Below are 26,435 nucleotides of genomic sequence, written 5' to 3' on the forward strand. Positions count from 1 at the left end.
TTTCTAACAAAGTGTTTGCTGGGTAAAACTGGTATCAGTCTAGGCTCTAGTAACCCTTTCTTGGGGGAGGCATGTGAGTGAGTCGGCCTTTGGGATCCATTTATTAGATTAATCTTTTTTTAGAATCCTAATTATGCCACATCTGGCGTCTGGAGAAAAAAAAAAGAGGGTAGTGTCCCTGTCCACCTGTGTCGCAGACCCCAATAAAAGATGCGGCCTTCAGCTGGTACTGAGCAGCCCCCCTTTATCCCCTTAGGGATGGCAGGGAAGATGAAACGGTTATCTGGCTTTATCCAGGTCAACAGAAGAACGGGGCTGAGCAGGGCTTTAGCTGATCCTTCTTTGCGTGCGTGGGCAGCTGTGTGGCTCCCGGAGCCCTGGCTGAGAGGTGCAGAAGCATCGGGGCGTCTTGCTGGGGTGTGGTGAAGTCGGTTCCTTCCCTCACCTTCCCGCAAGGCCGAAGGGAGGAAGAGAAGTCGCTGCCTTTCTGCCAGCCGGGTTCTTTTGCAAGTTCGCTCTTGGAGGCACTAATGATGAGTGGGAACCGCTTTCTCTGACTACTTTAAGGTCACCCTAATTGGCTCCTTTGTGTTATAAGGCCTTTCAAAGAGACTAACGACGCATTCTTTGGCTCCCAGCTGCATGTTAATAACACCGTCCTTGGAGTCTGACTTTAAAGCAGCGTCACCTCTGATACTTGAATGATTTGATAGTGGCAACAGAATGATCTAAACTGAAGGTCCTAAGCAGGACACAACTCCTCCGGCCACCCCTGGGGCGGGGGGGGGGACGTGGGCACAGAGTAACTCCCAGGCATGGGCTTTATCGGCCACCTGGCTGTCGTGAATGGCAGCTCCTCAGCAGGTGAAGGAGCCATGCCCGGGGAACTGTCACCGTCAGCATAATGCCGCTGCCTAAACAGTTTCCCTGCCTTCGGCTTGGTTTTCCCACAGACGCTGCTGACTGCGACTGCTGATAAGCTGCATAAGGCAGGAGGTCAACAATCCGGAGACTGCTCTTAATTATTAAAGGATCAACACGTCTTAATGCACGCATCCACCGGGGAGGCCAGAGAACTGGGGCTCGGGGAGAGAAGTCTTCTCCTTCTCTTTAAATTGGCAAAAACAAACACACGAAGCAATTGTCGGGGGTGGGGGGGGGGAGATAAAGGGTTGCCCCTCTCTCCTAACTCTAAATTTGGAACCGAGAATATTGGCACCTCTTCCTCTCCAGACTCAAGCTGCCGTGTCATCGAGGAGTGGGTTTGCAGACGTGATCTCCACTTAACGAACTGAACCTTGACTCGGCCCCACGGCAAGGAGCGCTGGGACCCAACAGCCCAGGGCCCCAGGGGAGCTTTGCGCGACTACTCTGCGTTAGTGCCTTCTCTTGTCCTAAATTAAGCTCCTTGACATAGAATTATCCATCCCACACATTGAACCTATCTCCAAGGTAAATGTTTCTGCTCGGCGAACACTGGTTCACAGGATAAAAACAATCCTCCTCTGTCTCCTCCCTGTCACCACTGCCAGCCCCATGGATGAGTCCTTGCTGGGTGCCTTGGGCTCAGGGCTGGGCTGCCTGCTGCGGCGATCACACGAAGCTACAGGTGAGCCCGAGGAAGTGGTGGTTGTGCCTTTTCTCCCTCCTTTTTTCTTTCTTTCCACAATTGGAGGGAAAGGCGTCGGGACCGGTCAAGAGCGATGCAGTACGAAAAGAATCAGGACACCATTCCGTTGCAATACTTGACAACGTTGCAGAGGAAAAGGGCTTCATAAAAGCAGCGGCCGGGTGGGTTATCTCCAAACGCGTGTGGCTCCCGAGATGAGGACACCATCCCGAAAATTTGACCGCAATGCCTATAAGCTGAAGTACCTGTTCCAGATCTGTGCCAGATGAGGTTTCGGGGGGGGGGGGGGGTTCTGCATGAGTACCAGCGAGTTCATGGCAGCTCCCAGGCTTAATTATCATGGTGTTGCTCTCAGTAGCAGAGCAAGCGAGGAACAGAGACAATTCACTCGGGAAGAACATGGCAATGTTAAGCAAATGACCAAGAAACAGGGAGAAATGGGCTCAAACGAATTCATAAGCTTGAAATTCAAATGACAGCCCTCTATGTTTATCTATCAGGTTTGCAAAGAGAAAAGAAACAACAATACCCTGTGTTGGCAAAGGGTACCGGGGAGTTACTAGAATCAGACAGACTGGTTTATGCTTCTAGGCTCTTCCTCTTACTAGCACAGGGAACTTGGGTATGTCATTTATGTTCTCTAAGACTATTCTCCTCATCTGTAAGATGCAGATAATATTAGTAACCACCTCCAAGGGGGTTTAGGAGATTTATGTAAAATCATGCTTATAAAGTGCTTAGTGCGTCATCTGACACATAGTAAGTGCCCAGTTAATATTCAAATTATAATCATTATTGGAAGCTAGAAACCCAACACACTGATAGGGGAGTATAAACTGGTAAAACCCTATGTAATAAAAACTTGACATGTATGTTAAAGCCTTAATGGTGTGTATACACCTGATTTAAGCACTTGACTTCTAGAAATCTATTTTGAGGAGACAGGACACAATCATATGTTTACGAGGATATCCTTCATGGTATTTATGACAAAAATGGAAGCAATTTAAATACCCAACGGTAGTTAAAAATGAGTAGTAGTTAGAAAGTAGTAATTAAGAAGTAGTTAAAAATTAAGTTTCAGTCGCTATCTCCAAGAGATGCAGAGCATATTTTTGAGAAATACTTGATGGTGGAGAGAAATGATACGTTGTGAAAATAATGGTTTTCAATTAATGGATTCCCTATTATTTGTATTTTTTAATACTTGCTTGTCATTTTAAATTTGTCTGTAATCAGTCAACAAATACTTTTTGGGCATCTGCTGCATATTGGGCACTACGGTGGGCACCATGGATTTGGTAGTGAATAAAGCGGACAGGGTGCGCCCTCGTGGAACTTCTGGTCCACTGAATATGTGTCACTTTTAACAAAGAGGACTAATAATAAGACAAAAGGGGAAACTATATTTGTTTGTTAGGGTTGCCATAGCTTAGGTGGCTTAGACACAGAAATTAATTAAAAATTTTTTTTTAATGTTTATTTATTTTTGAGAGAAATAGAATGAGCATGAGTGGGGGAGGGGCAGAGAGGGAGACGGAGACACGGAATCCGAAGTAGGCTCCAGACTCTGAGTTGTCAGCACAGAGCCCAACGTGGGGCTTGAACCCGTGAACCCTGAGATCACGACCTGAGCTGAAGTCAGACGCTCAACTGACGAAGCCACCCAGGTGCCCCAGAAGTTACTTTTTTTGCAGTCCTGCAGTCTTAAAGTCTGAGATCAAGGTGTTAGCAGAGTGGGTTTTAACCTGAGATCTCTTTCCTGGGCTTGAAGGTGGCCATCTTCTCCCTGTGTCTTCACCTGATCTTTCCCTCTGTAATTGGATCCAAACTTCCTCTTCTTATAAGGACACCGCCAGTCAGATTGGATTAGGATCTGCTCTAGTGACCTCATTTAACTTAATTACCTCTTTAAAGATCTTATCTCCAAAGATGGTCATATTCCGTGGTACTCGTGGTTAGCATTTCAGCACATGAACCTGGTTGGGGGAGACAATTCAGCTCATGATAGAAACCATTTGATAATATTTCTTGTTTGACAATTACTCTTTTGAGCTATATGATAAAGACACCATGTGTCTCTTCCTTTTCCTTCCAATGGGGCATTTTTTAAAAAGTTTTTCCCAGATCTTTAATTCTTTTTTTTTAAATTTTATTGTTTTAAATTTACATCCAAATTAGTTAGCATATAGTGCAACAATGATTTCAGGAGTAGATTCCTTAATGCCCCTTACCCATTTAGCCCATCCCCCCTCCCACACCCCCTCCAGTAAATCTGTTTTTTCTCCATATTTAGGAGTCTCTTATGCTTTGTCCCCCTCCCTGTTTTTATATTATTTTTGTTTCCCTTCCTTTTTGTTCGTCTGTTTTGTCTCTTAAAGTCCTCAGGTGTGGTATATATATATTACTCAGCAATCAAAAAGAATGAAATCTTGCCATATATATTACTCGGCAATCAGAAAGAATGAAATCTTGCCATTTGCAACTATGTGGATGGAACTGGAGGGTATTATGCTAAATGAAATTAGTCAGAGAAGACAAAAATCATATGACTTCAATGGGGCATTTTTAGTCCCTTTGGAGACCCCATTCAGGAAGACTAAGAACATGTACTTCTCTTTGAAAAAATTTTTTAATGTTAATTTATTTTTGAGAGATAGAGCATGATTTGGGGGAAGGGCAGAGAGAGAGAGACATGGAATACGAAGCAGGCTCCAAGCTCTGAGCTGTCAGCACAGAGCCCGACGTGGGCCTCAAACCCATGAACTGTGAGATCGTGACCTGAGCTGAAGTCGGATGCTTAACTGACTGAGCCACCCAGGCAGCCCCATGTACCTTTCTTTGAAAGCTTGTTCACTGGCCGCAGCACAGGCATGTGTGGAGATTTCAGTTTAGGGAAAGGTGACCTTAGATAAGAAGTCCTAAATCACCTGTAGAGAATGGTGACATTCAAGGGTTTCCCTGGCATTTCAAGTCTAAGTGAACTTCAAGTATGAACTTGAGGCTTGAGTCCAGGGTCCCTACCTCAGCCCAGAACTAAGCATTCCAAGTAGACCTCTTAGAGAGGACTTCCCGAGGGTGGTGTCCCAAGGTCTAATCAGATTCAGATGCATAGTCTGAAAATGAAATCTTCTTCAAGGTGTGGCAAGGGCCATCCAAAGAGAATGAGTCATTGATGAACAATAAAACCATTAGCTTCTTTTATTATACATATCCAATTTTACTTTCATTAAAAGAGAGATAAAGAAAAGAGGGAGTAGATGATTGTTTTCAGCTGGAAAATTACTACAGGGTAAGATTAATATAGACGTGGAAGTGAACCTAGAGACCTCACGTTCATCCCGTTTTAAAGGTTTGGAAATTGGCCCACCAAAGCCACCTAGATTTGCCTCAAATCACACATGTGGTGAACAGCAAAGGCCGATCTAAAATCCAGGGAACTTGACCTTGACCCAGTATCATTTCTGTGATCCATCATGAGGAATGGAGGAAACACTGGATCTGAAATTTCACCCCAGCTGGAGGCCAATGGGCACCCTCTGAGTGCTCTCTCTGGTCTCCTATTTTTTTTATAATATAGCCCCTTCTAACATTAACATCCTCCAAGTCTTCCATGGGGGTCACTTATTCTACATTCAGGCCAACAAAGTTGACAGGTGGGTGCAGATGTATTTGTCAGAGAACGGTTCCAGCCCGCTAACAAAAGGAGCTGTGGTCTCGGGTTTCACCTAAGGAAGCCTGAGAATCAGGAGGTTAAAAAACACAACAACAACTTAATAAATGTGGAACACGAACGGTAAGAGTTGGTAATCTTGTGTTTTCCACCTCTTACATTAAAGAATGAGCTTCTATGTCACCTAATGATTAACTGCTGATACATTTTATTTGCCTTTTCAGATTCTTGTAATGCAGGAATCTGTTTTCATTAGCAAGTGAAATATCTTCATCCCATTTTCTCCTCCTCTTGAAATGCTAAGCTATAATTTTCAGGGTGCCAAATGTCAAGGGATTGATGAAAGTTAGTTTAGCTTTTCTTTTAGTTTTAATTTTTCTTCTTTTTTTCTTTCTTCTCTCTCTCTTTTCTGTATTCTCTTCGGTGTGTGATTAGGTTTGTTTTCAAAAGGTGTTGGAACCTTAGCAAAATTTTCATTAGCATTCCCTGTGCACGCTTTAATTAAAGGAAACTCATGTTTTTGCTCAAGTCATTGGAGAAATGAAAAGTATAATCTGATGCTAAACATGCTTGTACTTTGCATTAATTTAACTGGACCCCCTTCTCTGATATAAGAACAGAAACAAGGCCATAGACCAACAGCCACTCACAGACAAATTTGTAAGTAGCATGGTTCCAAGACGGTTTCCAATTATCTCATGTCCTTTTTGGTTTTAAAGGACAAAGATCTAAATGAAGAGTTGTACCTTTCTGGGTGAAACAGAGCATTAATTGCTGACATTTTTACGTGCTGCTGAAGAGTGTACATGAGGTGTAATGCATATATTTCTATGAGGTTTCTGTGTGAATTGTACAATTTTTACGTGGGTGACTTGCATTCGTCCTTTTTCTAAACTGATGCTGCTAATTCATTTATTTTACAAAAATTGAAATTTAAACCATTGGGCTTTCCCTCAAATATACAGAAACCTAATAAACTGTATTTTGCTTGTCAAACTATCGTTTATTATGCATAGTGATGATGGGAATCAGGGTTTGTAGAATTTTCTGCTTCTTTTTTTTATTTCAGCAACAAGGGAAGACCATCTATTTTATTTTGATATGAAGTCTCATTTTCTGTGATTTTAAATGAATCTAAAACATTGTTCTGGAGTATCAGATCCAGTGACTTTCACATGGTCACTTTAAAAAAAAATTGTGTTTAAAAAATCTTTCACTTTTGTGTTCTTTTGGTCCGTGCGACTTAGAAATCACTCAGGTTGGTCAGTAAATTTTATGACATCTCTCTCCATGTGCCAGAGAACAAAATGTTACAAAAACTGCCTGTTGATTTGCCGTGGTTCCTTGACAAAGAAATCTTGAACTAGCCAGGAGTCCCCTGAGGGCTGGAAAGAATTGACAGTTACAGGGCATGACCCCTGCCCCGATCGTAACTGCTTTCACTTCGTGTTGCGAGCCTCCAGGACCTCGTTTCTAGAAGTGTTGGCCACCAAATCCTGAGAAGTGGAGAAAGGGGAGTTGAAATGTCCACTGAGAAAAGAGGGGATGGGACCCCGTCTAACTCAGTTCACAATCAGATCACACCATGACCTGAATGCAATTCATGAATTCACGATGAGAAATCACCGTCACAGAGATCTGAAATTCTCGGAAACGACATGTCCTTCTCCTAGTGGACAGACTGACGTGGGAAGTCAAATGATAATTACAAAATTGCTACATGAGTATGAAGCTAGAAAATGGGGAGTTAATAGCATCCGGCTAAAAGAGTTGAATGTATCCATTTCATAAAAGGGATGTTCTTACTAATGGGACCACAATATTTGAAGTCCATTAGCTTACTCTCCTTCATCTCTGGATATGCTTGGATAGGCATTCTAGCACTTACCTCAGTGACTCACCTTATTCTATGTTTCCTAACTGACCCGCTCCTTTAATGATTTATACATTCTTTATTTAGACATATCGATACATTTAATCATATCATGGTGAAATTAACCCTGCCTGGGAGCCATGCTGTCTTTTTTAAATGATGGTCATTCATCTATCAATTATTTATGGAGTGTCTCCTATGTGCCAGGCCTTGTATTTTGCATTAGGCATACGGCAGTAAGCGAAGACAAACAAGTAATACAGTCTGGTGGGGGAAATAACTAAACAAGCAATTATAGTCATGTGTGACATGTGTTACAGAAGGAAAAGAGCAGGGAGTTATGGATCACGTCGTCCCCAGTCTAGGGGACTCCAGAGGGTTTCTGGGAGAAAGGGATGCCAAATTTGAGAACTGAAGGATGGGGCTGGGAAGGGCAGAGACGAGAAAGTACTCTTGGTAAAGGAAACTTCCTGTGTGAAGGCCCACAGGGTAGAGAATACTAGAGACCTTCAAGTCACTGAAAGAATTTCATTAGGGCCATAATATCACATGAAGATGATAATGGCTGGTGAGCTCAGCAGGGACCAGATCAGGAAGGATCTTATTAGACCTACTGAGAAGACTGGACTCTATCCATGCTTGCTACGTTTCCTAGGAAGTCCACACAGACTTCCCTGGATGGGCTGTGGCAGAGCACTATGCCTTGGAGTATTCTGCGGGAAAAGTGGAGGAAAGTGGAGGAAATCATTTGCCTGCTTTCCCCCCATCACCTGTTTTCCATTACTGAGGGTTACCCTGGGTATATCAGTTACAGTTAACCAGAGAAGGCACAACCCATAGGAGACTTTACATATGGATTTGTCACAGGAATTGGCTTACGCCATTGTAGGGGCTGGTTCGACAGTCCCATAAAGCCATCTCCGTATCTGATGCTGGAGCTTGAAGTCTATGGGGCAGGTGGTCTGGAAGAGACGATCGTGAGCAGGTTGAAAGTCCATGAGGATGGACAGAAGCCTCCATCTGTTCTTGTTTCCTTTGACCTTTGTGAAGCTCTTTGTCATCGAGCTCAACACATACGCATGGACCAGGATTCACAAAAACTGAAGGTGAATTGAGAAAGTAGGGACAATCGCAGGCCCAGATGCTGTGGTAAGTCACCCAACCAGCAACACGTGTCACCTACAAAATGACATCTTCCTTTCTTTCACTTGGTGGAACTCCCTAGAATCTCCCTGTGGCCCATCATGGGCCATAGCTTTCAGACCAGACTGTCACCGACTTCTCCTCCAAACCTCTTTCTGGGGCCAGTTCTTGAAAGCACAGGACGTGGTGGGAAATTAATTCTGGGGAGCATCCTCTGGCCTCTGCAGCGTGTGGAGCTTCGTCCAAGTGCAGAGGTTCTAGGAGGAGCCAGAAACTTGGAGCGGCAGTTGCCCAGACCTGGCATGTGTGGAATGAGGGTTGGTTGGTCATCGCAGTAGCAGAATGGGCTGGGAGGTGGTATATCTGGGGCAGTGGGAGATGCCTCGTAGACTGTAGCCATCTGTTGGGAAATTTTGATAAAATTACACATAATAGGACCTTTAAGTCTGAATGGAAAATGTTTTAACACGGAGTCAGAAGACTTTGAAAGTTTCTTTTTGTTGGGCAAAGAAGCATAACGTTTCAGAAGCCTGTCAACGGAAGCTTAGAGCTTTGACGTATTAACTCTGAAACCTTTTGCATGATAATGTTCATGCAAAACCACGGCGGGTTTCGCGCATACACTGTGCTGCTTTCGGTAAGAATAATTGAATGTTAGGCAATTATAAAACTTGTTAGATTTTATTCATTCCATTTAAGAAATCTAACCATCCCAGATAGAAAGATTTAGCTGTAGAGAAATTTCATGTATGGTTGAGTGACAATAATGATGCATGTGTGGCTCAGAAGTAATGAAAAATATGAGGATCATCAGATTATTGAAGAACACATTTTAAATCTTTCCCTCTGCTTCCACGCTTCGTGTGCTTGTCTGAAATCCCATCTTTGCAGAAACATAGTAAGAACAAATAGAAGGAGAGATCGTTTCTGCCATTCTGGCATTTACAAAGAAGGCTTCATGTCAAGACTATGAGTGTATTCAGATTTGTTTTCCCTACATAACTGGTTCCTGATGGTTCTTGTTCTGAGTTACTACCTGTGACAGAAGATGTTTATATAAAGAAAATACCCCATGGGCTGAGGCATTGGTTAAGACCGACTGTGGCTTGTACTTAATCCCAGCTCCCCGCCTGTGATAACATGCACTTCTCTCTCACTTGAGAAATCTGACCAGAATGCATGTGAGTCTGAGTGTGTTATGATAAAGAAAATAGGAAATGGTAATAATTTATTTAAAAATTAAATACTTTGTAATTTGGGTACTTTACCACTAAAGTTTTTAATATCCATATATATCCTCATGCATCACCCACATTTATAACACGGGGTGGTGCCTCACTAAGATTTAGAACTACAATTGTAAAAGCTGGTTCTGAATGAGAATAGCCTTTCATTCAGCTTCTTAAATGTTCTTATCAGTAAAACTTAGTGATAGGATTATTCCTGTTGATTATAGTGAGTGGTTGTAGGGAGTGGGAGGGATTAAACTTGATCACAATATTCCTTTGTGGTTAGAGATAGTACTTTGTATTATTTTAAAAATAATTGAATTATCCATCAGTCGATTGTCATAACTTTTTTGTGGGGTACAGATCAATTTGAATTCCTTGGTTAACTTCAAGTGAAAACAAGCCATGTTGTACTTGTAGAAAATTAGTAAGAATGATCATGGGCTGCTTCACAAAAGAGATACAGGTGGTCTGTATCCATTCTTTGTCTCCATTTCAGCACTCACAAAAATCCTTCAGGAATTAGGCAAGACTCTTTCGACTGTAAATGACAGAAACCTGACTTGAAGTAGCTTAAGCCAATACATACATACATACATACATACATACATACATAAAATAAAAAGAAGAAATCTATCAGCTCTTGTAACTGAAGTCTAGAAGATTTCCCATGTGGTGAAATTCAGAGACTCAAGTGATATTGTCAGGTCTCTGTCTGCCTGTCTCTACCTCTCATACACACATACACAATTTCTAACAAATCCAGCCTGAGGTGTGCTCCACCCTGAACCAATCACTGAGAGTTGTCAGAGGATGGGATGTTCTAGTTGACCAATGTGAGTCAGGTGGTTGGCTATCCCACTGTAGAATAATGAGCTAATTTTACCCAAAGAGAGATCTGGCCTTTGTTGTGGCCCTTGCGATGTGATCTCTAAACCCTTAGAATTTCCAAAGTGATGGGAATGTCTTTGTTACCCATGGTGGACTCCTTGGACCACATCCGATGGTTTATAGTAATGAGGTGATTCAAGGCAAGGGCATGGCCAAGCGGAAGATCAACCATTTGATGAGAAAGTTGTGGCTTTAAGTCATGAGATATCAGCTTAAAATCAGGGGATGTGTGGGGGTTGGAAATCGAATTCAACCATGTGAGCAATGATTCAATCAGTCATGCCTAAGTAATGAAATCCCATTGTAAATCCTGGAGACCAAAGCGAGGGTGAGTTTCCCTGGTTGACAATATTCTTTATCCGCTGTAACATTTTGATGCTGGAGTGTAATGCATCCCTGAATATGATAGAACTTTCATATTTAGAACCCTCCCACACTTCACCTTCTGCATCTCTGGTTCTAATTTGTATCATTTTGCTATAATAAAACCATACTGCTAGTAAACTGAAGGTGGTCATGAGAGACCCTACATTTGTAGCCAGCTGATCTGAAGTGAGGGTGGCCTTCCCTTCTTTGTGGGAACTGTTCCCTCAGACTTTGAAGTTTGGCATCCTCATTGCAGTTGGTGTCAGAAGTTTTGAGTAGACTTGGCATTCTAGATGACTGTGCCCTTAACCTTGAATTTGTCTACCTCTGGTACCCACAATGGAGAAATGAAAGGAAAAATGCTGGGTAAACAAAATAAAACCAAAGGGAATAAGACAAAAAACAAAACAAAACAAATGCCCAGCTAACTCCATTTTTAATGTGTCCCATCACTCTCAAAAATATGGTACTGGGGAGCCTTGGTGGCTTAGTTGGTTGAGTGTCCAACTCTTGATTTCAGCTCAGGTCATGATCCCAGAGTTGTGGGACAGAGCCCCGTGTCTGCTCTGTGATGAATGTGGAGCCTGTTTGAGATATCCTCTCTCTCTCTCTCTCTCTCTCTGTCCCTCCCACAGGCACATGCACTCTTTCTCTCTCTAAAATAATAACAACAAAATATGGTACCTATAACAATGTCCCATGGTAACTGAATGGACTGAACGCTTGTATTACCCCCAAACCCATATGTTGAAGCCCTAAACTTCAGTGTGATGGTATTTTGAGGCTGGCTTTTGGGACCCAATTTGGTTTAGATAAGGGCATGAAGGTGGGACTCTCATGAAGGCAGTAATGTCCTTATAAGAAGAGAAAGAGAGACCAGAGCTCTGTCTCCCTGTCATGTGAAGTCACATAAAGAAGGCGGCTATCTACAATCCAGGAAGCAGGTCCTTATCAGGAATTCAATCTGTTGGCACCTCGACCTTGGACTTCCAGCCTCCGGAGCTATGAGAAATAAATGTCTGTTGTTTAAGCCACCCAGCCTGTGGTATTTTGTTACGATGGACCAAAGCAACTAAGACAGCTATCAAAACTTTTCAGGTCATGCTTACCCAAACCTATAACCTTGGGCAGCATTTTATGTCTTGTACCTTCTCTAAACTAGTCTTAAAGTAAAAATTTGAGTTAAGTTGCTAATTCTTGAAAATGAATTAATGTGCTGCCTTTCTTCCAACATTTACCTTTGAAAGTCATTGAGTTTTTAAGTTTGTTTGTTTATTTATTTATTTGCGTAATCTCTACACCCACCGTGGGGCTCGAACCCACAACCCAGAGATCAAGGGTCACCTGCTCCTCTGACTGAGCCAGCCAGGCATCCCAAAAGCCATTGAGTTTTTAACCCAAATCAGAGAGTAATCTAGAATGTAAGCTTTATGAGTGCAAGGACTAGGTAGAAGGCTGCCCAGTGTCAAAATGGCCAAGGAAGACAAAAAGCCAAACCCTTAAGCCTTTAGTCACTTACTGCAATACCGTCAGGAAAATGCCACAAAGAGCAAACAGGTGCTGGCCTCCCCACTATCCCATTTATTCATAAATAGAGCTGGGTTGGATCAGGTGGATCAGCACACTGCTGAGGCAGCATGGAGCCATATGGACTCCCACCATTTTGTGGAAGGGGAAATGGGAGTAGGAGAAGGAGCAGCTCCGGGAGTAGAGAAGTACTGAGTACGAGTCAGAATGGAGGAAGAGCTCTTCCAGTACCCTCCCCGCCACAAGGGGGTCTCGGCAGAGGTGCCTGGACAGCGTCTCCAACTGGAGGCACCAAGGCCCAGAACACAGAGGCATGTGTAAGAGTGTGACCAGCTGGGGAGATGAGTCCTGGAGTGAAGCTTCCTCCAGAGAGCCGCGCATGGGCTGTGGACCAACTCTGGTGTGGGGAGGGCAGCTTTTCTCCTGGGAAGACTGCCGGGCTAATGTCTTATAATTAGCTATAGTCAGGCCTGAAGGATCACACGTAGGGTTTTGGCCCGGGGTGGGACTCGTCAGGACCCTTGTCTGTTCCCTAATCCATTGTAAGTGCCTAACGCAGTGCTAGGCACAGAACAGGCACTCGGTAAACTGTTATTTTTATAGCCGGCCACACAGAGCCCCTGGAGATACTCCAGGAGCTATTCCATTGGCCCTAATGTCGCTGAATGTTAGAGCACCCGTCTCTCCACAATTGATGAGTTCCAGCGACACATCCGATGCCCAGTCCAACAGGTCTCCAACAGAGCAGGGAACGCTGGAGTTGCCGCACATCGTGCAGTTGGGAAGTCGATGAAAGGAAGAGCTGAAGGGGAAGAAAAAGTGAAGAAATGAATGAGTGGTTTCTGGAGGTCTGGGGAAGTGCCCTTTCGTGCTCATCGCATGAAAAGGGAGCTTTAGAACTCTAAACTCTCATGGGTGGAAAGCGGAGCAGATCAGGTTATAAAATTTATAGCAACTCCCTGCCTTCTGCCATTTGGCCTTTGGGCTCCTTCACAATGTAATGGTCACGATGCGCTTGGTAACCATAGGTCAGCGGAAGAATGATCTCCCCGTCTCTGATTCTAGCCTATTCTCACTTAGGAGGGGGCTCTCCTGGTCTTTGCATGCTGCTCCCCCATCTGTCCTTCCAGTTTGTGCGTTTGCCTGCATCCAGAGCTGTAACTCGCAGAGCGCTCCGTAACACGGGATGTCTGCGGTGCTCAGCGTTGACGCCCTGAATTGAGAGGATGAAAGAAAGTAAACTTTTCGAAGTAGGAAAAGCCTGCTCTGTTGAATGCTTCTTGGAAATTTGCATATTTTCATTTCACTGCCTTACAAATTATTACCGGGAGGTTAAATCTCTGTAGTCTATAAACAATATGATGAAGTGCATTTTTTTCCCCCTCTAATGGGTTTGTTTTTAAAGACACAAAGCGTGGATTCAAATATTTCAAAGATGTTTTCTATGATCCCGTGTTATTTAAAACTTATTCATTAAACATCTGATGAATAGGTCTGTTATGTGTTTTTAAAGTTGATTGAATGCTCATTTTGGAAGGATGGAATGAATGATCACACAATGATTTCATTTCAATACATCTTTGTAGGTGTCCAGTGTTATATGGAATTGAATCACGATTTGCTCTACAAATTGACAGGCTAGTAATCATTATTTTTCATGTACAAGCAGGAGTCTGTCTTTAATCTCATCATATTTTCAGTGGCACAGGAGATGGAGGTGGTGAAGCATTATTATTTTTCCCGCACAGAAAATTATGCCGCAAAATAAATCGTGTGCAGGGCTGTCATAATGGCCGCAACGGTTATGACAAGAAAAAAGAATAGTGACAGCTACCCTTCAGTGCCCAGTGAAATAGTGAACAATTTGTTGGGTATCCCTGGAGTCCATTAAACTGCCGTATGATCAGTTTCGTGGCTGCCAGACCTCAGTGGGAACCAATTAGAATGCACCAACAATGAAAATGGATGTATGTGGGAAAACAGGGTTAGATTTGTGGGGGAAAGCAAACAAGCCATTGAGCCAAGAATAAGGTTGGTGGGCATTCTCTAAAGGAGACTGGTAAGTTGTTAAGAACGTTTTGAGTGTTTTGACTGTGTCTCCTGCAATATTTTAAGCCGTTACTGCAAAGGAATTGAATTAGTTGGATTTAGCCTCCACAACATGAGCGATCCATTCTGCAAATTGCAGCCATTATTAATTTTGTTCCAGAAGCAGCCTTGCATGAAATATTAGAGTGGTTTGTCTTTTCTTTTTGCATTTAAACTACAGATAAACACTACAGATTGCTCCGGATGAATGCTATGGAGATGCCGAAGACTGTCCGACAATTTCTTTTAAAGTCGGATATTCAATTGCGAAAGATGTTCGAACAATCTAATGATGGATGTTCATTAGTTCACTGCTGTCAAGATGAGTTGCTACTCTGCATCTCTGATACTGATCGTGTTTCTGCAGTCATGATTGAGCTGTTGAAGAAAAAACACTCCAAAGAACTCTCTCGACTGTGTCCAAGCCAGCACCAACTTGAACTATCATTGGCTTACGCAGCAGCATCAAAACCCACAAAGCGAATAGATTAGATCCATCCCAGAGACTTTTCTCCAGCTGTAAATGGATTTGCGCTCTTTAGAGCGGGGAACAGAGTTCCAACACAATTTTTCTTATTGGAACAGACTAAGGAATTTACTTCAAATGGGGCTGCTGGTTGTCCTGTGGAAGCTGTGTCAGAATAAATATTCAGCTACTCTTCAGAGGCATAACTTGTTCATTCTCCCATGAAACATTTGTGCCACATGAGCTGTGTACAGCCGACTTTGTTTAGCTGGCGGAAAAAGTCTTTCACTCTAGCAAAACTTGTATTTAGCTCAGGTAGGGTCTCATTTTAATGAAAACAGTTTAACATTCAGGGCTTCGCAAGGGGCCATTTCCATATGCCAGATGTCCTGAAGCAATAACCCTTTGTTACTTGTGCACAATCAATTTTATTAAGGGAAAAATTCCAAGTGACAGATGTCACCAGTGACTGTCCACATCAGTTTAATGAAGACGTGGCTTTGGAATGTATCATTGTAGGGTGACTATTTAAATGCAAAGCCTATACTGTTACAATGTGATAAGATATGATGCTTTGCAGATTTATGGGGACAGGAACTGACGATTTCTCACGTGGCACAGCATTTACTGTATCCTTCTTCGAGTCCTAAACCTCCCTAAACTGAAGATCGTGCTTGAATATAGTAAATACTCAGGAGATGCTTCATAACAAGAGATGATGACTGTGGCCCAGTGCTTTCTATGGGGTCGTTTGGCAACAGAAGGCAAAAACTGGGGTGACTGGCATATGCCCTAAGAAGTAAGGACAGGTTGCTATCAAGAGCAAGCAAGACTTTTTCTTTAAAATATTTTTTTTTCTAATGTTTATTTTTGAGAGAGAGAAAGAGACAGGGCATGAGCAGAGGAGGGGCAGAGAGAGAGGGAGACACAGAATCTCAAACAAGCTCCAGGCTCCGAGTTGTCAGCACAGAGCCTGACACGGGGCTCGAACTCAAGAACCGTGAGATCATGACCTTGGCTGAAGTCAGACGCTTAACTGACTGAGCCCCCCGGGCACCCCCTAACTTGGATTTCTTGATGTGGCTTGGGCTGTGGATGGTGGCTTCTCTTTTCTTCGTACTGAAATTTAAGGTCTACCAACTGTGAGCTTCCAGTTAATAGAAGGTCTTCATATTGCCTTATAATAAGCTGGAAATGAGGTCATTAGTACCGTCCCTAAGTGGAGCCCTTTGGTAGGGCTTCTTCCACTGGACTGAGAGTCAGGCAACAGGAGACCTAAGGTTACTAAAAATGACCTTGGGAGCATTTACATTCATTGCTCCTAACAGCAACACCACTGTGTGTATTCACAGCAGCTAGAGGGCATGAATGCTTATTTCTTATCCCTTGTCCATTGACTCTATTTGGAAATGTCAACGCCATCTTGCATTTGTCTGAGATAGCCTCCATTTGTATATGTCAAGCTGGGACGCGCTTTTTAGTTGACCTCATAAAGTGATGCTCCTTGTCAGAGACATGCCTCCTAACATCCTCTTAAAATCCTGGACTTGACTGTTTCATGTCCTCACTGTAAAGTGGTCATTTAGAAACATGTCTAATCTTTTTTTTCTCTTCCTGTGCCTTACCCAGCCAACCCAGGTATTCCTATCTTTTGGTAGAGACTGCTCATTGTCCTTAGACTTCCTAATCCTTTAACCATTTAACATATTAAGCTGAAGGCTACAGCTGAGCCTGAATTTTCATTGGTAGCCAGGGATAATAGTGGGACAGAGAGTGTTGGAAATATCTCCTTTTCAAAGGTATAGTGCTTTTATCCGCCCCCCCCCCCCCGCCCCATTCAGTAATTGATTAAATCAGTGCTTCCAATTTATCAGCATGTTGGTAACAAAACCCGTCAATTTTTGCCAGGGCCACTCCATCTTCTAGTAAAGTCTCTAGGACACAAAGAGTACATTTATCATGAGGAGATTATAAAGGTTCACTTTGACATTTCAAGGGAGACTGATTATGTGTATTCTTTTCATGAGATGCTGAAAATCTATTCGAATATCAGTTATGCCCAAGAAACTTACCAGATCTTGATGACTTTCCTAGCTCCAAAGTTAGACTATTGGATCCCACAATTAGGGGAAAGTTCTACTCTTCAGCTTGCTCTGAGCTGAATATTTGTCTACCCCCCTTCACTCATATGTTGAAACCTACCCACAAGGTGATGATATTACGAGGTGGGGCCTGAGGGAGGTGCTTAGGTCATGAGGTTACTTATAAAATTGGTCCAAGAGGACCAGCTTGTCCCTTCCACTGTGTGAGGTTACAGTGAAAAGGTGTCATCTGTGAACCAGGAAGCGGGCTCTCTCCAGATACCAAATCTGCCAACACTGTGATCTTGGACTTCCCACCCTCTAGAACTGTGAGAATTGAATGTTTGTTCCAAAGCCCCCCAGTTTATAGCGCCTTTATGATAGCAGTGCAAACTGACTGAGACACTTGAATATGATTCCTAGTCTGTTGTAAATAAACAGAATTTTAAAAGCTGTAAGTATATTTATAATATACAGATAATTGGGAAAGTAAAGTTTTTACGGTTTTTATACAGAAATTTTCAGTCAAAGGTGGAGAGTTTAATATGATAAACAAACCTGTACCTAACTTCGGCTACTATCAACATTTCGCTAATTAAGCTTCAATCCTTCCACCACCACCGCCCCCCTTTTTTTGTTTTTGTTGCAGTAGGTTAAAGGAAACCCCAGATATTGTGTTATTGTATATCTAACGCTTTAGTATGTATTTCTAACTATCAAGGTTTCCCCTTCCGTTTTTAAGAAAGAAAAATAACTACTTTGTCATTATCCCAGATAATAACACTAACAATAATTTCCTTAACTGCACTTAAACCCAGACGGTATGTGAATTTCTGAATTCACTATTCGAACTCAAAAATGTCTTCTTACAGTCGGCTTATTATTATTTTTTTAAATCGGGCTCTACACAAGGTCCACACACAGCGTTTCATTAATATGTCGGTCTTTTCAGTCTCACAACCACCCCTCCCCTCCCTCCCTTTGTTTATGCCATTTGTTTGTTAGAGAAGCTGTCATTTATCCTCAGAGTGTCATACATTCTGAACTTGGCCAGTTGCCTCCTCATCATGTCAACGAACTCGTTCTTCTCTCCTCTGCAGTTCCTGCTGCCGAACCCTAGGTCTAGAAAATTGATCGGATTCCTCAGGTTGCATTTTGTGGACGGGATTCCTTCTCAGGTGGTGCAGAGTCCTTCCATCACCTCGTATCAGGGGTGTGTAGTAACTGGTTCTACTGGTTATTTTAGTGATGCTGACACTGGGCAGTGTGTCCAGGTGGTATGAACTTAATATCTCCTTTATAAAGTTTGCCATCAACTTTCCTCCAGATGAGCGCCTTTTATTGCATGTGTACTGACAAGAGATTTCTTGCCAATGAGTGATGTACTCAAGACTCCTTGACCCATGCTCATTTGAAACGCTTCCCTGGTTGCCTCGCCACTCCTTGCGTCTAGTTTGGCACCAATTATATGCTTCAGAAAAAGGCACTTTCTTTCACAGCATTCTTAATTCTCCATTTCCCCCAATGCGCTTACACAACCCTTTTTTGTTGTTGTTGTTGTTAATGACAGGTAGTTTTCTTCACTTTCCCTACCAAATGCAGATTTGTCAGTGTTTTGAAACAAATCTCTTAGTAAGGCCCCGGATGCTCTTGAACTTGCTCTCTGCTGCCAGATGGCACAAATGGCAACCTCCCTTTGATTGGCCCGCTGGGCTTTCATCAGCAAGGTGCTGTGGATTCATACAGCCTACTTGGAGGAACTGAGGTGATTTGTCAGTGACCTGGCAACACAGAACCACCTAGAACCTTCCAGGTGATGAGTGCTACTGAAGACATAATTGCTAATTAATTATGTGTGAATTTGCATATGCCTGTTGTTCATATGGTAAACAGATAGTAAATAACATATATTCTTAAAGAAAGTTTTTTTTTTAATGTTTACTTATTTTTGTGAGAGTGAGAGAGACAGAGTGTGAGCGGGGGAGGGGCAGAGAGAGGGAGACACAGAATCCGAGGCAGGTGCTCCGGGCTCTGAGCTGTCAGCACGGAGCCCGACACGGGGCCCGAACCCACAAACCGGGAGATCATGACCTGAGCTGAAATCGGACGCTCAACCGACTGAGCCACCCAGGTGCCCCAATAACATATATTCTTATATAACCCATGGAGCCCCAGTCTTGAAAGCAAATCATTTCTTTGCACAGGAAGGTATTTAGGGTGATTCAGAAAACCATTAAGAAAAAGGGTTTAGGGTAATAGGAAATATTTATTCTGCAGGCAGGAATTTATCTGGGCAATATTTATTTTTTAACTAAGCCCTTAGATTTCCATGAACTTATTCCCACTTCTCCATGAGAGGACTTTCTGCTGAAACAGTAGTAACAGCTATGATTCCATGGGTGCTTATTGGGTGCCAGTCACAGTCACAGACCCCACATTCCCGAGACTCTGAGAGATTATATAATTTATCTGAGACCAGAGTCTCCTAAGTGTGACACTGTGCTTCTCCTGTCAGAAAGTCCTAAGAAAAGCCACAGCCTCTGCAATTGGTACATTGCACAGGTTTGTGCAACAGCCATTAGTGATATCAAGAATCTCAAGACAAAACATGGTGCTCTAAGAGCAAACTTGGAGCAGTTGCTGATAATGAGACGGCACTCTTTGCAATGACATATCAAGGGCAGTGTCAGAAAGCCACCAGACCAGCACTCCCCAGTGAGGAGCACTTGATTAAAGAATGTGAGTCGAAGATACACCAGCAGAGAGAGACAACGAGATGGGGTAGGGAGGACACCATCCTGGCTGCATTGTTCTTGGCCGAGGTCTTCACCTAGCGAGAACAGACGGGGAGCTAATCCCACAACCAGGCTGGACTTTCACTTAAATTATTTGTGAGTTGCTGCCTATATCTGAGGCGATATAATTAGGTTTAATGATTTTCAACCAGAAGTTATTTGCTTTTACATATTTTTAAACTGGAAGACTCTCTCCAGTTTTATTAAGGGCAGTACCTGGGCCAGGTGGAGTTGACCCATGGGTGCAGTCAACTTCTGGGTGCTGTGATAGGTAGATTGAGTGGCAGGCACCTTCCAAAATAGCTCCCAAATAGGGACGATGTTTCAAAGAACCAACTGTTACATCCACATTAGAGCAACATACACAGATTTACCAGACTGCTTCTTCTTATCATCAATAATCAGTATAACCATCCCCAAGTGGGCGATTCATATAGAATTCCTTACTCGACTACTGCAAAGACAATCCAAACTATGTAACTCTTACCGTTTAAAAACCAATGTTTAATTACACTTGTGATACATGAGTATATTCTCCCTCCAAAAATCCAGAACCCTACTACTGGCAGAGCACAAATTCAATATTTATCCTGGAGTCACAAAATAATTTTTCCTGAATAGATCTCCACAAGTAAAGGAAAGCAATTAATTCAAATGAGCTTACTCTTTGCAGCCATTGAAAGGGAAATGTTGAGTGTGGAATCTGCCCAATTTTCTGTTTGCTTCTGTGGGGGAGCTTGGCCATGTGTTGCATTAGTTAACAACTCGTGTCTGAGGCTCACTGAAAGGAATTTTAGGGGTCACGTAGTTTATCGCCCATCTGGAAGCAAAGCCAGCAGGGATCCCATTTCTCAGGAGGTTTGGAAGTGGCATGTACTTAAAAAAACCAAGGAGATATTTTTCTGTTTTGTTTTTCTAAGATTATTTCTTTCTGAAGACTCTATAATCGGAATAGTATCCATTTTCCCACTTAAAAAAAAAAACCAGTAACATTTTCTGTATCATGATTCTAAAACATATTTTTAGCTTTGTTTTTGTTGTCTTTTCCTGTAGGGCTCCCATTAAAGTATGCCAACGAGAAGAAAAACAAAATTAAAAGCCATTCTGAGAAATGAGAAATTAAGATTCTTAGAGGAGTTTTTTTTTTTTTCCTTTTCATGTAGAAGAAAAATTGGGGATTTCAGGTTACTTTCATTACTGCTCTTCAAAAATCCCAAATAGCTTTTTACCTTTTTCCTCTTTGTTCTTTTTAAGCAGTTCAGACAGTTTTATTTTAAAATAACTTTCAGTTTAGAAAAAAGGCTATGTAAAACTTCAGTATGGTGGAGGAATCTGGATAAATGTTTAGGGCACGTATTCCCTGGGGTGTTGGAGGAGTAAGATTAGCTCTTATATCCGTATTACCAGTTTCTTTTTTTTTTTTTTTTCTTCAAATTGTGTTTGCTTAGTAAGGGGGAGACAGAATTTGAGGAGGTTGAAGGTGATATTGTGAGGACAGTGGCTCCTTTTCTACAGCAAGTGGTTTAGAAGGCACCTGGGTGGCTCATTTGGTTGAGTGTCTGACTATTGATTTCTGCTCAGGTCGTGATCTCGGGGTTTGTGGGTTCGAGCCCTCCACGGGGCTCTGCACTGACAGGACCCAGCCTGCTTGGGATTCTCTGTCTCCCTCTCTCTGCCCCTCCCCTGCTTGCCTTCTGTCCGTCTTAAAAATTAATAAACATTAAAAAAAATAGAAAGTGGTTTAGGCTGCATTTTGTCAGAAATGTTGAGAGGTTCTCAAATGAGTAAACGTTTGTCTCGATTCCTCCTCCTTCTTTTCTTTTCCTTTCATTTTTGGAAAGAATCCGCCGAACATCTGAACTCACTTGCCCACTTAATTCGCACCAAAGAAGCTGAAAAGAGCCAGGTACGTGTCCCCATCCCACCCTCACCAGCAAAATTTGACAACATGATTCGGCTTGACCAATTATGTGCTCTCCTTGGAACTTTGAATTCAGAGCCAAGCAGCATAACTGCGTCTACGGGAGCTGGTGCCCGTGGCCATGCTCAGTGTCCAGAGCTGGGAAGAGGGGACCAGCAGCAGCGAGGGACCCACACGCATTTCTGGTCCTGGTTCCCTGGCCTTGCTGGCTGATTTTGGGAGCTACTCAATGTGCTTCCGGCACGTTCTTTTTCTGCTTCAATCATTCAGAGTGGGTTTTCAGTGCTAAGAAAACAATCCTCCCTGACACAGGCTTTTTCTGAGATTTGGACCTCAAGATCTGGAGGTGAAAGAAAGCATGGAAACATTCATTGAGGGGAGGTGGGCCCCCTTTCTGAGGTCTGACCTGCTTCCTCAGACCACATTTGTCTCAGGACACTTTCCTCACCTAAGTACCCCAAGGGAGAATGAGGTAACACTTCACAGAGAACACAAAGAGGCATAATTTCAAGGAAGAGATTAATGCCACCTTTTCAACCTTTCAACATTGGGTGAATTCCTATCCTTAAAAAAAAATTTTTTTTAATGTTTGTTTATGTTTGAAAGAGAGAGAGAGACGGAGTGCAAGCAGAGAAGAGTCAGAGAGAGAGAGAGAGGGAGACACAGAATCTGAAGCGGGATCCAGGCCCTGAGCTGTCAGCCCAACACAGGGCTTGAACCCACGAGCTGCAAGATCATGGCCGAAGCGAAGGCTGCTGCTTAACCGACTGAGCCACCCAGGCACCCCGAATTCCTATCCTTTCTTGGAGAGCGAGAGTTCTGGAAAAGGGACCTGTGTCGTGCAGTATGATGTTGGGGTTCACTTAACTAAGACTTATAGGAGACAAACTTGTCAGTAGCCGATAGTTACCTTTTCCTGATTCCTTCCCACCCGCCCGCTGAATTCACTTATGGGCGGTGAGAAGTAGCAAACCCAGAGCTAAGGACGGCTATTACCTGCTAAGGCATTCTGAGACGGAGCCTCTGAAAATGAGAATATAATTTATCAAGCAGTGTGTGTTCAATGATTCAGAAAGATCCATATGTGCTTTTGTTTCAGCCACTCTAATGAGAATATGTCAACTTCAGTTATACTCATCTATTATCAAGCTCACTCCCGACTAAACCAGAGTGGCTGCTTTCCAGAGAGGCATGTTCTCGTTGCAAGGATATGCTAGCTTTGCAGAGAGGCTTTCTTCATCGCATAGGATCTTCAGGTTAGGACGGAGGCCCCTTCAACTGTCAAAAATCAGTATTTTATTTCTAGAAGGGATTTGACAACCTTCCGGCATCATTATCCACCACTGACTTTTAGAAAGAAAAGAAAAAAGGGTAAGGCAATATCTTCAAGAGTGAGTGATTTTGAGGGTGTGGGATGGGCTGAAGCCAGAGGCCGATGCAAAACAAGATGTCACATTGTTTAACAGACCAAAAGAAAATGACATTTCTTCCAGCTCCCTGCTGAAATGAAGGTCAAGTCTTCCAGTTTGGAGACAACGGGTGTCCCAAGGGGACAGAATATTGTACAGTTACAGGCATGTGTTGTCCAACAAGTAGATGGTGAAATGCACGAACGGCCAAGGATTCGTATAAATGTTCTACTGAAGGGAAAATGATCCTCACCCGAATTCAGCAACAAACCCTTTGCTTTTGTATAGCAAGAGAAACCCTGAGGATAAAAATGGGAATTTAGTGTGAAACAAATAATCTTTTTTTTTTTTTTTTTTTCCCAACTCAAAACCCCATCTGCCTTAAGGGTGAAAAACACATAAGAATCTCCACGGGAGCGGGAACCAAGCAGGGTTTTGTCCTTACGTGGCCGAATATGCTCTATGTGGGGGCAGAGTCTAACGCCTTATTTGTGATGATGGTCATTTAAGGGCGGGACAAGACAACCAGGAAGAGCTCCTCAGAATTTATTTCCTGCGTCCTCTCTTGGGGCGTCTGAAACCGAGAGTCTTTACCTGATGCTCTGGGTTGAGATGTTCATGCTGATCCCTTCGCAGGCAATTTGCAAGAGACAGTCTGCAATGCCAAGACATATCTTCACAAGTTTGCTTTGTTCTTACTGTTCAGTGGCTATCTCCATACGAATCGTCTCCCTTAGGAAACTTCAACCGCTGGCAGCCCTTATGAGGACAGCGCAGTAGACAGCAAAAACCGAGTCCTCCTTGGAAGCAAGCAATCGCACGGATTCTTGGATGGAAATTCGATCTGCAATTTACTTCCTCCGTCCCGCTCTTTTGAAAGACGCCTGTGTTTTCGCGGACAAGTTTCTGGTGTTTATTGTTTTGTAACAGGCTGAGGAAGTCTTGAGACGGTTGGCAGTTTTAGCAAATTGCTAGAATTTTGGCTCCATGCTGTCATTTACCTTTTTATGCTCCAAAAATGGTAAATAGTACTATTTATCGAGTGTCTACTGTGTGCCCATCACTGTGCTATGGTATGCTTTATGTACATTATCTTTAATTTTTATAACAAGTCTGCTCTCATTTGAAGAATTATGGAACGATGGCCTGGAGATTAGCTGAGTAATTTTTGCACACTAGCTTCTCTGTTGTTTGCAATGATATTTGGGTGTTTTTTTTTTTTTTTTTTGCCCATGTTCAGGGGGAGTCTTGCTGGCTTCGTGGGTTGATTCATGCATGTTCCTGGTATTTCACTTCTTCATGCACATTTTCCTGCACATGTCAGTTAACGCCTCATTCGATTTTGTAATTGTTTCTGATCCCTTTCAAGTTAAAGCTGCTTCCCTCTCCCTTCAGCAGGGTATCAAAGTTGGCTGCTGGCAGTTGATAGGCATTATCAGAGGCTGCAGATCAAAGATGCTTCATCAAATAGAGGGTGCTTTGGCTCCCAGAGAGCAAGCGACTTGGGCATTCCTTTCCATCACGGTGATGAGACGTTAGTAAGAATTAACTAATTTGCTGTCTATAAATGGGTGTCTTTGACTCAAAGCCTTGAAACTATGCTAATACTGCCTAAAGTCTATTTGAAAGCTTCTCCTGAAATTTCCAGAAGATTTAAAAATGTATTGCCTTGGAGCACACAAAATTGTTCTTTCTCTAAATGCTAGGTTAGTTCAGAATGCATGTATGTTAATTAGAGTTTTTTTAGTGTTTATCAACACGCTGTCAAACAAAAGAATACACCTATGCCGTGTATGAACTAAGAATTCTTAAATATGGGTACAAAATGAGCACCTTAGGAAGGAACTATAAGGTTTTCAAAGAAGATTTCCCAAAATGCTTACAAAACTTCTCAAAACGTATTCTTCGGGACGCTAACCCCACCCGTTTTCTTTGGAAACAAGAAGGTGAATAAATGGTCGTATAAATCTGGGGCACAGTGAATGCTTTATTTCTCCCTTGGAGAGTTACAGTGCACGTTAGCATACTGTAGAATCTACAGTAGGAAATCTGTGCTTTCCTTAAACCCATGCTTTCTCATATGAACTTAATCATGGAAGATTTTATTGGGTCATACCTCTTACCATCGCACAGACCATGCTTTGGGGAATGCTGGACAGTGAAAATGGAAAGAAAGAGACAAGTTTCAGTTTTTCAAATGTGGAGTCTTCCACCAGAGAGGTATTGACAACGCTAATCCCCGCAGTCAGGTTTATTGTGGGTTTGAGCCTGTGAGAGGAATTTTTGGGTTCTTCAGCACACACAGATTTGTACTGATACACACACGGTCAGCCCAAGGCCACCTTCCAACAGCGTGCTGTGTTATTTGGACCAGCTCTGCAGCCCACCCCACCCTCAACCCTGGATGACACTCTGTGTGATGGGAGGGGGATCCTGTGTCCACTCCCCTCCCTGCACCACAGGCCAGAGAAGGAAAGAGGCCTGTGAAAACTGGATAATCCACCCCCTGTATGTTTTTTTTTTTTTTTTAAATAGGAACGTTGGTGCATTAGAGTTTTTTTTCCAAATTATGTCACATATATACTTTATTTTAATGGAAAAATAGTGCTTTTGAGTAGCCTATGATCAGTCTTTAAAAATTTGTCTTGGGGCGCCTGGGTGGCGCAGTTGGTTAAGCGTCCGACTTCAGCCAGGTCACGATCTCGCGGTCCGTGGGTTCAAGCCCCGCGTCGGGCTCTGGGCTGATGGCTCAGAGCCTGGAGCCTGTTATCGATTCTGTGTCTCCCACTCTCTCTCTGCCCCTCGCCCGTTCATGCTCTGTCTCTCTCTGTCCCAAAAATAAATAAACGTTGAAAAAAAAATTTAAAAAAAATTTGTCTTAATGTTTATTTTTATTTTTGAGAGAGAGAGAGAGAGAGAGAGAGAGAGATACAGAGCGCAAGCAGGGGAGGGGCAGAGAGTGAGGGAGACACAGGGTCTGAAGCAGGCTCCAGGCTCTGAGCTGTCAGCACAGAGCCCGACGTGGGCCTCAAACTCATGAACTGTGAGATCATGACCTGAGCTGAAGTCCGACGCTTAACGGACTAAGCCACCGGGGACCCCAGCCTATGATTAGTCTTAAGGTCGGTTTCTATGCACTGATTTCTTTAGAGCTATTAAACGAGAAATGAATTCGTATCTGTCACAATTTATTGCCTTATAGTTGTCCTGAATGTGAATATTGCATTTCACATCCATATACTTCTCCACACCCTATTATTTTGTTCTTAGGAGCCATTTCAGGTAGACCGTGGCCCTCTCATGCTGGTCAAACCTGCTCCCAGAAAGGGAGCAGTTTTCATTA

General features: G+C 43.0%; 1 long non-coding RNA gene across 2 annotated transcripts in view; it reads left to right on the forward strand.

The window, feature by feature from the left end:
- The window catches only part of LOC106969751 (uncharacterized), a 53,860-nt gene extending 49,963 nt beyond the window's left edge, over window positions 1-3,897 (forward strand). For both annotated transcript variants that reach the window (XR_008299953.1, XR_008299954.1), the window contains exon 5: window positions 954-3,897. This is a non-coding gene — a long non-coding RNA (uncharacterized LOC106969751). The remainder of the gene's footprint in view (window positions 1-953) is intronic.
- Window positions 3,898-26,435: the final 22,538 nt, after the last annotated feature.

This window comes from Acinonyx jubatus, chromosome B4 (genome assembly GCF_027475565.1).
Source record: "Acinonyx jubatus isolate Ajub_Pintada_27869175 chromosome B4, VMU_Ajub_asm_v1.0, whole genome shotgun sequence".
NCBI lineage: Eukaryota > Metazoa > Chordata > Mammalia > Carnivora > Felidae > Acinonyx > Acinonyx jubatus.